The sequence below is a fragment of the Tamandua tetradactyla genome, chromosome 7 (genome assembly GCF_023851605.1).
Source record: "Tamandua tetradactyla isolate mTamTet1 chromosome 7, mTamTet1.pri, whole genome shotgun sequence".
NCBI classification, from domain to species: Eukaryota; Metazoa; Chordata; class Mammalia; order Pilosa; family Myrmecophagidae; genus Tamandua; species Tamandua tetradactyla.
The window spans coordinates 44,407,564-44,423,832 of record NC_135333.1 but is presented as its reverse complement, the minus strand read 5'-3'; the positions used below and the strand labels follow the sequence as shown (position 1 = coordinate 44,423,832).

The window sequence follows — 16,269 nt, the reverse complement described above, 5'->3', positions numbered from 1 at the left end:
ACTGGGGCTGGGAATGTGGGGGGCATTTCAGGCTCCTCTGACCCCTCAGACCCCTCCTGGCCGGGCCCCAGCTCTTCTCCTGGATGCTGACAGGCCAGCCCCATTTCATGATTGTCTAATTTCAAAGCCCAAACTTAGTGATTAAAACAAAGCCAGGACTAAAATACAGTCTCAGTTTGGCTGTGTTCACTGCTTCTCTGACTTTTTGATAAGAAAACTGTGTTTTAACTTTTCCTAAAGTTTTGTTATGAAAAATGTCCTGTGTACAGAAGTCGAGGGGAAAGTTTATTGAGTTTTATACTTGCACAACCCAACTTCAATGTTCAAATCGTAGACAATCTTGTATATTTATATGCACACTAATTTCCTTCTAGCCTGGATTATTTTAAAGTAAATTTCAGGTGCCATTTATTCCTTAAGTAAATATCTCAGCATGTGTCTCTACAAGATAAGTTCTATTTATTTAAATCATGGTTTGCTATTACTATACCTAAAATTTAATAGTGGTTTCTTTGAGTGATCATATATTGAGTTAGTTAGTACTCACATTTCCTTGATTGTTTATACCTTTTTTCAGTTTATTTGTTTGATTCTGGATTTAAGAAAGGTGCACAAATTGCAGAGGTGATGTGTCCCTGAGGTGCCTTTTAATGCATAGGTTTTGTTTTTTGTTGTTGGAGAAACTAGCTCACTGGTTTCGTAGGGTTTCCCACAGATGGGGCCTGCTGGCTGTGAGCCAGCTCCTCTGCCTTCTTAGGGAGTCTGTCCTTGTTGCTGATAAGAGTCAGGTTTGATTTTTCCAACAAGGCTTTGTTACTGGACAAAAGCTATGGATTCTTTTGCTCACACTCAATAACCAATTCTGGAGACCCTGGAGTTTCAAAGAGAGAAACAATTTATTATTAGGCACGTAGTAGGAGAGCAGATGGCCTCACAGTCCAAAATCTGTCTCCCAGAACTGCAGTAATTCTGATAGTTTTATAGGATCAAAAGATGGGCGGGGTTTAGGATAATGAGCACAGTGGCCCCAGATGCTGTAATTAGAGGGGAATCTAATTACTGAGCATGCACAGATTGATTATATGCTTAGTCACAGGATGTAGGTAAGAAAATGGCGGCCTTCATATGATGGTGGGCGTGAGTTTTAATATTGTAATGAGGCGTAGGTGACTTGTGGGTTAAAGTCTTGACCAGTATGCATGTCAGGTGGGCCCATTTTGGTTAGATCCGGTCTCAGTTATCGAGATAACTTTGGACTTGGGGTGGGCTAGTTCTGGGCTGACCCCGGACCCTTCATTAATAGACATTAGGGAATGTCTTAGTGATTACAAGGCTCTGAAGTTGAACAACTGGATAACTGGGTACAAATGAAGGTTAGGCACAAGGTTTTTACAATCACAGGGGCAGGAAATAAAGGCTATAAAATTGTTGTCAGAGATCAAGGCATCTGGATTACAAGTTAGAAATTTCAGGTATTTCCCTCTGTCCTCTCTAATATACCAGAAAGCAAAAAGGAATATTTATATAATGATTCAGTAATCAAAATCATCCCTTAAAGCTTGATTTCTTGGTTACAGCTCCTTCTTGGCAGGTGGTGTGGATGCCCATTGGATCCCTGGTGCCCAGGTTTGATGATGACGCCCACTATTGGCCCACTGGGGACACCGGGCAGGAGTATCCCACTTCTGTTACCCCTGTTCTGATTTCTAGTTAGAATATGTCTGTAAAGGGAAACTCTACTCAGGAACTATTTAGTTCTCAAGTGTAACTGATATAGGAAAACTAGAATAAGTACTCAACTCTTTACAACTCAGGCACTGGTTCCTTCATGTCCATTCTCAAGAGACCCCTGAAGCCAGTGGCACCTGCTTGTCATGTCATTACAAATCCACGTGAGGAAACAGTCAATGTGCCTGGACGCATGGCAGAGATCAACTTCATGGAGGCCCTATGCTCTCCTTGGCCACGGGGGATTGGCTTATGCCGACACCTGAGTCCTTCTGAGATGGTGGTTTTAGTCTTTGATCACTTGTTTGGGTTATGACATGACACGTGTTCCAGGTTCACCTGGTACATATCCCACCTGAGAATCAGCTGATTCTTCAAGGAACCGTCATTCTTGTCAGTGGGAAATGGGATTTTAATTCTGTGATCTGTGCTTACTGCCTTGGATCCGTCAGTGCTCCCTGCCCTTTAGAAATAGGGCTTGTCAACAGGTATTGCCTAAAAGTGCAAATAGATCCTGAGCCCTTGTCACAATTATTCTTCAAATTCAGAGGTACGCCGTCTTTATCTAATCCCACTTCTCAATGATAAAAAGTCTTCTCCACAGTACATGCACAGCAGCCTTAAATTAGTAATAATAACAATAAGATAATTGAAAATGCTTTTAGATTTTACTTTCTGTAGTAATTTTGTCATTAGGTTATGTCTTACTTGGGATGTACAGGTAAATTTACATATTTTAATTTCAATTGGAATAGCTACTCTGTGTTTATACTACCAATTGTGTACAGTTGGGTTAATTTGTTTTATTTTGCTTTCCACATTTAGTGGTTGGTTTTTTAAAGACATGTTTCTATTGTAATTTTCAATTTGAGAATGTCTACTTGATTTGTTTTAGTATAGATTCCTATTCTCTCTTATGATTCTCTATTTTTCATCCATTTTATCTATCTTTCCCTTTGTTTTCTTTAACATGGTAATTGGGGTTACTTTTTTGATTTTTAACTTTTTTTTTTAACTGTCTAGCATAACATATATGCAAAGCAAATAAATAAAAAAGCAATAGTTTTCAAAACACTCTTCAACAAGTAGTTACAGGACAGATCCTAGAGTTTGTCATGGGCTACCATATGATCATCTCATATTTTTCCTTTTAGCTAGAAGGAGGCTAGAGGGCTTAAATATTTTTTTTATCATTACAATCGACATTTTTTCTTTCATTTTTTTGTGAAAAATAACATATATACAAAAAAGCTATAAATTTCAAAGCACAGCACCACAATTAGTAGAACGTATGGGGTTACTTTTAAATCCTCATTTGCTAACTCCAATATCTGCATCGTCCAATGTATATGAGTCTGCTTCTATTGTGCATTTTTCTCCTGATTTCCCACCCTAGCTTCCTGCCTCTTTTCTTTTCTGGGATTGTTTCCCATAGGGTTTTTGTAACTCATCCACCCTCTTATAGTTCTGCAGTGAGTCTCCCAAGCCACTATGAGCTGTTAGTCTTCACAGATGGGGAAGTGAGACTTTGTTTTCAATATACTTTTGTTTTATAATTATGTAAATTGTCTACATAACCAAAAAGTCAAATGTGTGAAGACAGGGTAGAGCAGAGCGCAGCGCTGGCTGCAGGTGAGATGGAGCAGGTGTGCTCTACCCTGTCCTGCCCACAGAGTGCAGCTGTGAGCGTGGATAGCAGGCAGGGGGCAGGGGTCAGGGAAAGGACAGCAGGTGGGATGGGGACGGCCGCAGGAACATGCCGTCTCCCTGGGCCTGCAGCATTTCACACCATCCCGGGCTGGGGCTGCACACCTGGACTCGGGACAGCTCAGACCCACCGGGCTTCGCCGTGGACAGGTCCCAGTTCTGGCCGGCCATGTGGGGAAAGGACCATGCCATGCACAGAGCTGCGGGGACCTCACGCTTGAGGCTGTGGTCCCGGAGGGCACCATCTTCCTGCCCTCGCTGCTGATCCCAACCTGAGCTCAGCCACAGGAAATGCGGGAGAGCAGGTGGCAGAGGCCCCTGTTAGGATTGGAGTACCCAGCAGCATGGCCGAGGGGGTGGTGTGGCAGAGGGGGCAGCGTGCAGACACAGCCCCAGGCAGTGCTCCCCTGAACTCACCTGAGTGACCTGGGGCCCTCTGAGGTGCATAGGAGACAGATTTGAGTGCCACAAAAGGCTCTGCAAATGGAACCAACCTTGAACCCAGAACCCCACGAGACATGCTGGCACCTGTGGGGGAGCGCTCCCCCCTCCCCCCGCCCAGATTAGCTCCTAGAACAGAACTTCGAGCATTGCCTGCAGGGTTTAAGCAGGACCCAGAGTCTTTTCAAATAATGTACAAACTCTCCAGGAGGAAAGCCCACCTGCCACACAAGAGACGCTTGGCTCCTGTGGGAAAGCGCGCAGGGGTCTGGCTGAGGAGATGACACCAGGGGGTTTCTCCAACAAGGACTCTGAAGCGGCTGCTACAAAAATGCTCTAAGAAGTGAAAACACTCTGAAAGTGGTTGGAAGGATAAAAGTTTTCATCACAGTAATAGAAGATACAAAAAAAACCAAAATGGAAAACTTTAAGCTGAAAAATATACCAAGTTAAGAGTTTGCTGGATGGGCTCAAGGAAGGACCAGAGAACTTGGGAGACAGAGCAGCGACCTTGAGATCTGCCAAAGTGCCCTCCCGAGCAAAGAATTCACCAGGGATAAAGAAATAACTTACCCAGTGATGACAGAATAACTCGAAATGAAGGTGTAAGAATCCCAATCCGTGTGCAACTCGCAGCAGAGCTTCAGAATACGAGAAGACAGCACTGACAGAACGGAAAGAAGACATGGAAACTTTCACAATTGTCATGTGAGACTTTGACACTCTTCTCTCAATAGCAGAGGCAGAAAATAAACAAAAATATAATTAACCAGTGTCTGATTGGCATTTGTGTTAATTTGAAAGGACTTAGGTACCATAGAAAAGTCATATTTTAATCTTAATCAGTCTTGTGGGAGCAACGTTTCTTCTAATCCTTATTCAGCACTATAGGTTGGAAACTTGATTAGGTCATCTCCATGGAGATGTGACTCACCCAATTGTGGGTATGAACTTTTGAATAGAGGGTGATGTGACTCCAAGACCCATTCCACATGGGTCTTGATTATTTTACTGGAATCCTTTAACAGAAGAAGCATTCTGCAGAAAGCTTGAGAATGACGAGAGCAGCAGAGCCACAAGAACTACAGAGTCCACCAGCCACCTTCGGGAATGAAGGAGAACACCCCTGGGGGAGCTCCATGAAGCAAGAGCCCGGGAGAGAAAGCTAGAAGATGTCACCACGTTCGCCATGTGCCTTGCCAGTTGAGAGAAAAATACTGGACTCATTGGCCTTTCTTGAGTGAAGATAACCTCTTGTTGGTGCCTTAATTTGAACATTTTTATAGACTTGCTTTAATTGGGGCATTTTTCATGGCCTTAAACTGTAAACTAGCAATTTATTGAATTCCTTTTTTTTTTTTTTTTTTTTGTGTTATTTTTTTCTGAATTCCCTTTTTAAAAAGCCATTCCATTTCTGGTATATCACATTCTGGCAGCCAGCAAACTAGAACAACATTTATGGAACATGTCACCCAATATCAGCAGAATATTCATTATTTTCAAGTTCACGTGGAACACTTACCCAGAGAGACCATGCCCTGGTCATAAAACAAACAGCAACAAATCTAAAGGAGTAAAATTAAACATCTTATGTTCTCTGACACGGTTCACATTTGCCTTGGGAGATGTGTATGGAAACCAAGTTTAGTTACCACTACACACTTACAAAAATTAAAAAAGAGTGTGGCCGTGCTAAGTGCTGGCAGGGATATGGAGACTTACCCGTGTAATGCAGGACGGGGTGGCCACGGTGGAAAACGCTGGCGGCTCCTCAGGCAGTTAAGCCCAGACTGGCCACCTGTCCCAGCCTGCCACCCTGCACTTACGCAAGCGAACTGATTGCCGTGCTCACACAAAAGCCCGTGTGTGAGCATTCTTGGCAGTTCCATTTGTACTGCTCCAAACGGGAAGCGGTTAACCCCAGAGGATATGACGATGAGCAAGGAGCCCGACACCCTTGAGCTGAATAAGCCCTGGTCAGTCCACAGGCTGGGGCATGAGTCAGCGAGGGAAAACAGTGGCCACTGCACGGGCAGATCCAAGGACACTGCGGCACCACACAGAAGGAAGCCCCCACTCGCCGCAAGCCCTCGCTGCGGGATCCTAAAGTCCCCAGGTCAGTGGGGCCAGGGACAGGCATAGGGAGGGGGTGGAAGGAGGCTGGGAGCTGCCCAGGGCTTCCAGCATCCTCATCAGGAGATGATGGTGGCCACAGGACTGTGTGTGTTGGAAACTCATAAAACCATGCTCAGAATAGCCAATGTCGGTACATGATAATTAAACATTTAAATTAATGAAAAAAGCCAGGAGCCAAAGCTCTGAGCCTGCACAGTTGTAAATTGGTAGATAAATAAACAGTAAGGATAAATTTAATAACTGCCAGCATGAACTGCATGTCTGCTAACAAGCTAAGTGGATGATATTTTTGTTAATGTTCAGTAACCTTATTATTTTAATTTTGCACATAAGGAATCTGAAACTGAGAAAAGTTAATTTGTCTGAAAGTCCAGATGTCAACTAGATGCTTCCCATTGGTTTTGTACATATTGCCTTCAATTCGAAGAAAACAGAACGACCAAAAGTAGAAAGCAAATAACAAACGGTTGCCCTCTCATTTTCCTTCATCTAGGTTCTCTCTGTCTCTGTCTCTCTCCATTTCTGCCTCTCTTCACCTCTCCTCCCCACTTTCCTCCCCCTACTCCTCCCCCCACTCCTCCCCCTTCTTCTCCCCCCACTCCTCCCCCCACTCCTCCCCCCACTCCTCCCCCCACTCTTCTCCCCTCTCCTCCCCCTTCTCCTCCCCCGTCTCCAGACACCCCTCTGGCTCACCCACAGGCCCTCTTCCTCGACACCATTTGTGAGTGGGAAGGGAGCCCGTTCTGACAGCTTTCTCTTTTGGACCCAAACTAGTTTCATGGTCAGGTGTTGCTTGCTGGGGCCCCTGTAGGGTGGGCTGCTTGTCTAGGAAAAGCCCTGCAGACCAGTTGTTTTTATCCTTGGAGAAAGCCTTCCTGGAAAGGGATCTCCTCCCCGGTACCATATGTGAACATCTGTGCATCCACCAAACTTCAGATTGTCCACTATTGGCCGGCAGTGTTCACCTCCCTCACCGACCTTCCCTCTGCATTTCCCAGAGTAGCGGTCATTTTACATTTATGATGTTTATTTGTGCTTGGGATCTAGATAACAATGGGTGTGGATACCCAAAAGCCCACAGGCTTTTGTCCTGGCTTCTGGGGGTGGGGGAGGAGTGGGACTTCTAGATTTTTGGAGTTTCCCAGGACAGGAGTAGTCACACCTGGTAGAGGGCAGGGCCAGCCACACCACAGCCTTGTGGGGGACGCCCCCCCCACAGCAGAAAGACCACCTGTGGGAGAGGGGTGTGGGCCCCTCTTGGGAGGGGCCTGGAGACGGAGCTCCACCGCGCCTGCGCAGGGAGACCCCACTAACCCCGGACTGCAGGAGGGATGAGATGCGATTGCTGTGGGGGTGTGTGTGTGTGGGGGGGTGCATTCTGACAACAGGAGCCCAGCACAGGGACACTGGCACAGATACCCTCCCTGTCCCTGCCCAGGCGTCTTGGGGCTGCTTCGATTTGTGCCCTGCTGCTATAGGGAAATCTAATGGTGAACGTAGCGTTTTCAGTGGCTTCCGAACCCGAGGAGGAGGTGAAGCCCCGACTTTGCAGCCAGCTGGTCAGACTGCGGGTGACCTGAGACCCCGAGCTTGCGATTGGTGCCCGAAGGATCTTACTGGGACCGCCTGATCCCGGGTGGAGCCGAGTTGAAGCCCGGGGTCTGCACTCTGTGCCCGCCTGTGGGAAGCTGCGGAAGGCATGGGGCTCCCTGTGCCGTGAGCCCGTAGGGCCCAGGTCGTGTCTGCCTTGTGCTGACCCGCCTAGGAGACTGGCCTCGGTAGGTGCCGAGTCCGCAGGGGAGGAAGTTGCTGCTCGCAGAAGGCTGGGGCCACGCGCCACCCCTTCTCCCGGCCCCACCTTCCGCCTCCACCTGGAGACCCTGCACCACCGGGCAGCGTCCAGTGCCCGGCGCCCTGCCTCTGCCACCCCTCTAGACCCTGGGGCAGGTGCCGGGGTCCATTGACGATGCCCCCTCCCTCTGTTTATTTGTCCACTCGCCGGCCTGTGCGGGGCCAATCCTGATGTGACAGTGAAATGCCACCACTCGGGAATCACTGAGTGAAGAGGGAAAGCTGAGCAGTCGCCTGCTCCAGCATGGGCCTCTCATGTCCAGATCCACGTTTCATTTTGCAAAACCTGGTATGCAGGGCGGCTGCTTGGGTCCGGCAGGGGTGAACGCAGCCCCAGTGACAGCCCCGGGGCCAGGTACACTGCCACTCGCTGGCCTGTGCCCCCTCTGCTTTGGAAGCGGGGCTCGGAGGCAGGCGCTCCCACGCTCCCACACAGGTGTCCTCATCCACGCCCTTCCTGGACCCATCCCGCAGGGGAGACACCTAGACGACCGCGTGCCCTGGACCACCTGGCTAGTGGGGGTGAGATTGAAACACGTGTTGTGGTGAAGATCCTGTTGTTGGAGCCAGGACCCCAGAATAACGAGTATTCTTCTCGCCCCTTCTTGTCATCATTTAGATATGAGGCGGGCACCAGGGTTTCCCACATACTCCTAAAGCCACTCACCCTCTCCCTCTCCCCTCACTCCCTCCGTCTCTTCCCTTCCCTCCCTTCTTTCCTTCCAAAAGATTTTTATTACTTCCTGATCCTCTTTGCTGGGGAGGCCAGTAGCTGAAGCAGGGACCCCTCTCTAGCAGACCATGTATGAGCACTAGCTGTGGAGCCAGACAGAGCCAGGCAGGAGCCTGAGCTCTGCTGTGAGACTTAGAACATTCACTAAACTTCTCCAAGACTCAGTTTCCTCACTTCAGGATATGGAAATATTAAAAGCCACTGATTCACAGGCTTCTTGTGGCATTTTATGAGATGAAGCAGGCAGAAGCATGCGAAACTCAGCATGGAACACTGTAAGGGTTTGTATCAGTCAGGATGGCCTAGTAATAAGCAGCCTCTATCAGGTAATGTGTCAAAAGCTTCTTTCTCATACATGTAAGTTGACCTCAAGTCTTGGCTCAGCATTCCTGGCTGCTTTGATCCTAGGCATCTGCCATGTCCACCTGTGCCTCCAAGATTGCATGGGCATGGAGAAAGAGCGCTGGGCAAACGCTGGCTCTGAGGTGGCACAGGTCACATCCACCTGCTGCCCACTGGCCAGGGCTGGCCTAACTGCAAGGGGGGTGGGAGGGGACGATGACTGTGGCTAAAGCCCGGAGGAGAAGAGGATGAGGTACAGGGGAGCATGAGAAAGCTCTACCACACGCCTCATGATGTATTAGGAGGAATGGTTTTGTTTTTGTTGTTGCTTCTGTAATTAAAAAAAAATCTTGGAAATGTAATGCTTTATTTTCTATTATGCCATATCTGTATGCTCTGGCGTCAAAGCTGATTCATGCACATGTTATTTGTCTTGCTTCTGGAGCCCAAAGAAGGTGCTGGAGTGGGAATGTCTTGGTGTTGGAGGGTCAGCATAGAGGCAGGTCATTGGAAGCAATTCAGGGTGGTGGCCAGAGGTTCTGCACCCACAGAGCTGGGCAGGAGACCCAGCAAGAGGGCATGTGTGCTAGTCTGAGTCATGCGCCCCAACAAAAGACACCTTTTTAACCTTCATCTGCATTTTTGTGGGCGTGAACTTATTTGTAAATAGAACCTTTTGAGGATGTTGGCATAGTTAAGGTGGGCTCGAAGGAAAGAGATGAGTCCCACCCCATCTTCCTGGAGACCTTATACCGAGAGGAAACTGGAAGCCAGAGGACACCAAGGAGAAGACATGGTCAGGGGACAGGAGATGGAGAGGAAGCCAAGGAGTCCTGCATGGCTGGCAGCCAGCCCCAGAATGCAGGTGTTGGGAGAAAGCACTGCCTTACTGCATCTTGATTTTACACTTCCAGTCTCTGAAACTCTGAGCTGATACATGCACGGTCCTCAAGCCAACCAGCGTACAGTATTTGTTGTAGTAGCCGTGAGAAACTGAGGCAGCCCTTGACAGTGGAGCAACTTTGAACAAAGTGCCTAAGGCCTCTGAGCCATTGCATTTAATCTGCATTTTGCTGAAAATGAAGATTTAAAAAATCTTACTGAGAAGTGAAATCGCACACATAGTTTTCATCCTGGAGAGGTAGCCGAGCCAAACCACTCTTGAGGCTGAGCAGACCTTGTTTTGAGGAAAATGACAGGACTGGCCCAGGTGATGATTTAGACCGAGAAGAAAAGCATGCCTTTTGACAGTGTAAAAGTCACTTCCTTTAATTGCATAAATGTGCGTCATTCAGCCAGAGCTGAGAGTACTGTTTGATGTTGTTTTTTTTTTGAAAGGTGTCTAGCTGCAAAACAGACCTTGGCAAAATTTAAACTTATGTGCACTGAGGCATACTGTGGATTGTTCTGGAAGGCACTCATAAGACGTGATAATGACACCTAAGTCCTGTCTTCCCTACTTTCGAAATGTGACCCAAGGTGGGCTGGCTGGTGGTTGGAGGGAATGACTGAGATGTGGGTCCCAAGATGTCACCGAGGGTGGGAAAAGAACTGGCAGGCTCCTGAAGGGCAGGTAGCACTGCCAAGGGCTGGGTCTGAAGGCTGCAGCAGGCCCTCCAGCTTGGGACTTTCCAGGCAGAAGAGTCTGGAGGTGCCTGTGAAACTGGAAGGAAGCCCCCCTGCATCTCCTGGGCGTCTACCTTCCCCCTTGCATCCCGCTCACTCCCTCATGCACCCCCAGCATGAGCTGGTCTCTCTGTTGGTTTTCCACAAGCACATGGCCTAGTTCCTGGGTGGGAGCTGGCCGGTTCCCCGGTATTTGGAGTGGGAGCCCAGGAGAGGTAGCGCCCACCTGGGGAGGGCCCAGTCCTGCTTGCTCTGTGCTCCTGGCTGTGGACCTCCCCAAGTCCGAGGTGTGGCAATGCATCACACATAGTCCCCCAGTGCCCCCAGCCACATTTCTGTGTGAGCCCACAGAGAGGGATTGGCCAGCACCCCACAGGGTCAGGAAAGCATTTGCAATGAGGTGGGCTGGGGTCTCTGTAAACTAATGACAACGAATCTAAGCAGATGGAGGAAGTGAGCAGCTCATCAGAATGCAGATCAGAGGCTGGGAAATGAAGGTTAAGGATATGAACCTGGCAGGCACCCCGTGGCTCCAGTCATTTGCAGCTACACAACTGCCTTTTGCGCAGTTTTGGTGATGCCATTTTAGCTCGTCAAATCCCTTCAAATGCCGTCATCTCCTTCTCCTGGGCTCTCCTCACAGTCGGGGGAGGTGGAGCTGATTAACTCTCCACTCCCGGCTGTACGACTGGGAAGACATTTCCCATGTAAACATGCATTTATGGAATTCAGCTGTTAACGAAAAGAAAGGCGGGTGTTGTGAGGTGGGAGCTGAAGGCAAGAGAGAGAGATATCTGAGCATTTCCAACAGATTTCCAGAACTGGTGTTTGGTGTGTGGCTGAAATGAATCTTTCAATTTGTAACTTAAGGGTAATAAACACAAAGACAAGTCTTTTCCATCCTTTAAGTAGTTCCACATTGGAGGATACAAGGGGTTTTCACAAGGTGTCTCCATGATTTCACAAGGTGTCTCCATGATACATGGAGTTCTGGTTCTGATAAGTTCTCAGGCTCAGCTTTGCAAGGTCGAGTCTTGCAAAGAACCCTCAGCTTCAGGGCCCCAGAAATCCAACGTGATATTCAATTCAGGGGTCAGCCTTCAATTCAATGGACATTTGTGGAATACCTCCCTTCAGCTTGGCTTTAGGCACCGAGCTGACCACTGTCCCAAACATACTGGGCTTTTACCACATCTCCCAGTGACTGTGTACACTGGCATTATGCCCCCCAGGGAACTTGGAACTCTGCAAAAGCATGTACTTAATCCTAACCCATTTCTGTGGTGTGCCTTGTAAAGAGGACCTTTCAATTTGGTTGACCGTGGCCCAGCTGACTCAGGATGGGTCTTAATCCTTCTACCAGTTTGAATCAGTGTTGTATCCCAGAAAAGCCATGTGCTTTAGTCCTCATTCAGTATTGCTGGGTGGGAGCTTTTTGATTGTACCCATGGAGATATGACCCATCCAATTGTGGTTGGGACATTTTGATTAGCTGATTTCTATGGAGATGTCTCTTACTCATTCAAGGTAGGGTTGCTTACTGGAGCCCTTTAAGAGGGAACCATTTTGAAAAAAACCACAGAGCCTACTTCACCTCTGGAGATGAAGAAAGAAAACACCACTGAGGCAGCTTCATGAAACAAGAAGCCTGGAGAAAAAGCTAGCAGATGTCGCCATGCTTGCCATGTGCCTTTCCAGTTGAGAGAGAAACCTTGAATGTCATCAGCCTTCCTTTCCTGGATGCCTTAGATTGGAGCATTCCTATATCCTCACTTTAATTTGGACATTTTCCTTAAAGCTGTAAACTTGCAACTTATTAAATTCCCCCCTTTAAAAGCCATTCTGTTTCTGGTATATTGCATTCTGGCAGCTAGCAAACTAGAACAATCCTATTCCTGGAAGCCTTGTAGGGGAGGCCACAGGGATAGAAGCCACAGGAGCAGCCAGAACTGAAGGTCAGGGGAACTGGAGGAGGAAGGGGAAGGTGCTGCCACGTTCATGGCCACGTGATGGAGAAGCCAAGGAGCTCCAGAGATGCTGAGCAGCCATCTGGCCTCTGAAACTTCAGGTCAACAAATTCCTATTGTAAAGTCAGCCCATGGTATGGTATTTGTTTTAGCAGCTGGGACACTAAAGCAACATGCCATGCTATAATCAAGCTGTTGAACACCAAAGACAAAAGAAAATTCTATTAAAGTCACCAGTGAGAAACCACATGTCCAATACAAGAGGGCCTCAATAAAATTAAGTGCGGATTTCTCCTTGGAAACCATGGGGACCAGAAGACAGTGCAGTGAGATGTTTAAAGTACTGAAAGCAAAATACCATCAACTAAGAATTCTATATCTGGAAAACTGTATTTAAAAAATGAGGGAAGTATTAGGACATTTCCAGGAAAACAAAACTGAGGTTGCTTATCACCACTAGACCAGGTCTACGAGAAATGTTGAAGGGAGTTCTGCAGGTTGAAAGGAAAGGACATCCGGTAATTGATTGAAGCCACATGAAGAAATAAAGATCTCCAGTAGAGAAAATGACGTGGGTAAATATAAATGCACTGCGATTGTATATTTGATTTTTAACTCCACTTGTTACTTCCTACAAGATCTGAAAGGCAAATGCTTAAAACGTTATAAATCAAGGGTTTAGGACTTATAACACATAAACATGTAATTTTAACAAGAACTACATAAAGCTTGAGGGATGGAGGGGTTTAGGAACAGTATGTTACTGAAGTTGTTAAGTTGATATCAAAGCAAAGGAAGTTGTTGGAGATCTAGGATGATAAATTTAGGCCCCATGGCAATCACAAAGAAAATATAAGAGGATATGCAAACCCACAGAGAGAGAAAGTAGAGTACGGGTTACCAGGGGTGGGAATGGGCATGCAGCATTAACACAAAATGAGTGTAGGTTTCTGATTGGGGTGAAGGGAAAGTCCTAGTAAAGGATGGTGGCAAAAATACTGCAATATCGCGAATGAGATTAATCTCACTGAATGGTGTTCTTGGGAGGGGTTGGGATGGGAAGATTCATGTGGCATACATGTTTCCACAATATTAAAAACAAGTAAACCAAACTAAAGAGCTAATGGCAAATTAAATGCAATACATGATACTGGATGGGATCTAAGAACAGAGAAGAAAGGAGTTAAAGTGACATTATTTGGGTAGAAGGAAAAATTTGAATGTAGAATGCAAACTTTATATTAATATCAAATTTCTTTATCTTGACCACTGCCCTGAAGATGAATACAGAAGTGAAGATCCTTGTTTGTAGGAAATGTACATGAAAGTGTTATGGGTTTAGGAGTACCTGCACTCAAATGTTCAGAAGGTAATAGCGAGCAGAGAGATGGATAGGTAGACAGATAGATAGATATGAAGAATGATAGAGCAAAGGTGGCAAAACATTAACATTGGCGGATTTGGGTAATTGGGGTGATAAAGGTATGTGGGATTACTTTGTTTGGGTTATTATTATTTTTGCATCTGTCTTGTAAATTTGAAAATATTTAAAAATAAAAGATAAAAAATATTTTTAGGTGAATGTGGTATGAATAAAAAACATTTCCATATACCAAGTGCTCTTGAAATTCAGAGAAGGGAGAGGCTATGTCTGCTCCAAGTGACCAGAAGTTCACCTCCTAAGGCAAATATATTGGACTTTGGGTCAACTTCAGATAGGTAATGACAGGGAAGAAGGAAAGGATGTCCTGAGAGGATGTCACCCCAGCAGCATGGTTGACAGGGTAGAGGTGAGAATGGCCATACAAGGCAAAGGTCAGCTACTTCCAAATGGCTGCAAGGGGAAATCGATGTTTTCCTGCAGATGCCCCTGATCAATGTACGTGTGCACAGCAATGGAATACATACTTTCAGTGTGTGGGGGTCAAGAATCGATAACTAGGCTCACATAGGTAATCCCAACCTTATTCATTATGTTATTCAGTATTCTAGAGGCTCACTTCCTATCTGCTCATTCAGTGCATTTTTTTTCTTGGAGAAAATTCTGCTAAAATATCTCCTGCTGTGATTGTGAATCTGCCTAATTTTCCCTGTGATTATCTCAGTTTTTGCATTATATTCTTTGAAGTTATTTCATCTGCACTCAACAGTGCTGTATCTCTGACAAATTTCTCATTTAAAAAATTGGAACTATGATTTTTTTGTTTCAAAAATTCTATTTTTCCAAGAATATGAACACACACACACACACACAGATTTTTAAAAGCAGGCCTCTTGTAAACACTATATCATTCCTTTTGTTAACCTGATATGAGAGTCTTTATCTTTTAAAAAGTAAATTTAGCTCATTTATGTTATTGGACTACTAATATAATTGGAGTAATTTCTGCCAGCTTATTTTATGCTTTGTATATACCAAGCTTTCTCTTGCTATTTCCTTACTTTATTGTGATGGGTTGAATTTTCCTAAGAGTTATTACAGCCTAGGGAGTAAGGGTACAGACTCAGCCTTGCTTTGAACTCGAGTTCCCTCATTCACCAGCAAGTTGTTTCATTTCCAGGTGGCTCAGATGCTCTATCTGTAAAATGGGGATAATAATAGTCATTTATCCTAGTGTTTGGGTGAAGGTTAAATGAATTAATGTGTGCTAAATGTTATATAAACCTGCAGAGAAAAATTATGTAATTGTTAGCTCTTACTATTATCCATTTTATTTTCCTCTATCAGTTTGGTACATTCTGTGTACATGTGTGTGTGTGTGTGTGTGTGTGTGCATGTGCGTATGCCCACAGTATATGTATTGCCCTGATTTTATTAATGTATCTTTAATAATAGAGCCTGAAGTTATCAGTGTATCCACCTCCCTCCTGTGTGAGACAAGGAAATTAGCATATCTTAGCTTTGTTCTAAACTCCACTTTCTCCACAACACCCATATTAATCCATATGGTTTTGTCAATTATTTTTGTTGTTATTCACAATCAGAACTTTTTTCTGTTTATCATGAGATTCACTGTTTACTTGTTGGCCATCTGAGGTGATTCAATCGCTTCCCAGGCATGCTGCCTCCCTTCCCTGCCCCTCTACCCTACCCCACCCTCACCCAGCAGGCCTGGCAGTCAGAGCCAAAGGGCCTCCTCGGCTCCCCCAGTCTTGCAGGAGTCCCCCTGTTTGCACCTCTGCAGCCTCAGCCCTCGAGGACCCCCAGCCTCTTGAAACATACTTGATCAACTGGCGTGGGGAGACATCTGCTCTAGGACACGCCCTCATATGCTGGGCCTTCTGATACAGATGGCAAATGACTCCTTGAGCCCCGAGTGGGCCTAGGGCCTTTTGTGGCCCTCAGAGTCCCTGTGACAGGCCCTGCCCCTCCCCTCAACAGGTCTTGACCCCACAATGGGCCCTGCCCTCTCCCATGACAGGCCCTGCCCCTCCCCTCAACAGGTCTTGACCCCACAATGGGCCCTGCCCTCTCCCATGACAGGGCCCTGCCCCTTCCCCATGACCCCCTACAAGACCTTGACCTTCCCTGCACAGTCCATGCTCCAGACAACCCAATCTGCAGCCCCCTGAAGGTCAAATCCCTCTGCCTGCAGACCCTCCAGAGACCCAGGGAATCCCTGCCCCCCTTCAATACTTCTACACACCTATACTCAGCATTTAGTGCACCTCCCCTCTGCTCCCTCCTTCCTTCCCCTCAGGCTGCCCTGTCTGGGCATCTGCCCTAGCCTGTGTCTA

General features: G+C 46.5%; 1 long non-coding RNA gene across 3 annotated transcripts; it reads right to left on the bottom strand.

The window, feature by feature from the left end:
• Positions 1–573: 573 nt before the first annotated feature.
• LOC143689628 (uncharacterized) lies at positions 574–15,915 on the bottom strand. Of its 3 annotated transcripts, none has more exons than XR_013178862.1 (5): positions 15,755–15,915; positions 14,974–15,110; positions 4,450–4,540; positions 1,801–2,223; positions 574–871 (listed from the first exon to the last, which is right to left on the bottom strand). It is a non-coding gene; the product is annotated as an uncharacterized LOC143689628 (long non-coding RNA). The 3 variants fall into 3 exon arrangements; XR_013178863.1 differs by having other exon boundaries at positions 2,084–2,223; XR_013178861.1 differs by lacking the exons at positions 574–871; positions 1,801–2,223; positions 4,450–4,540 and adding an exon at positions 12,915–13,171.
• Positions 15,916–16,269: the final 354 nt, after the last annotated feature.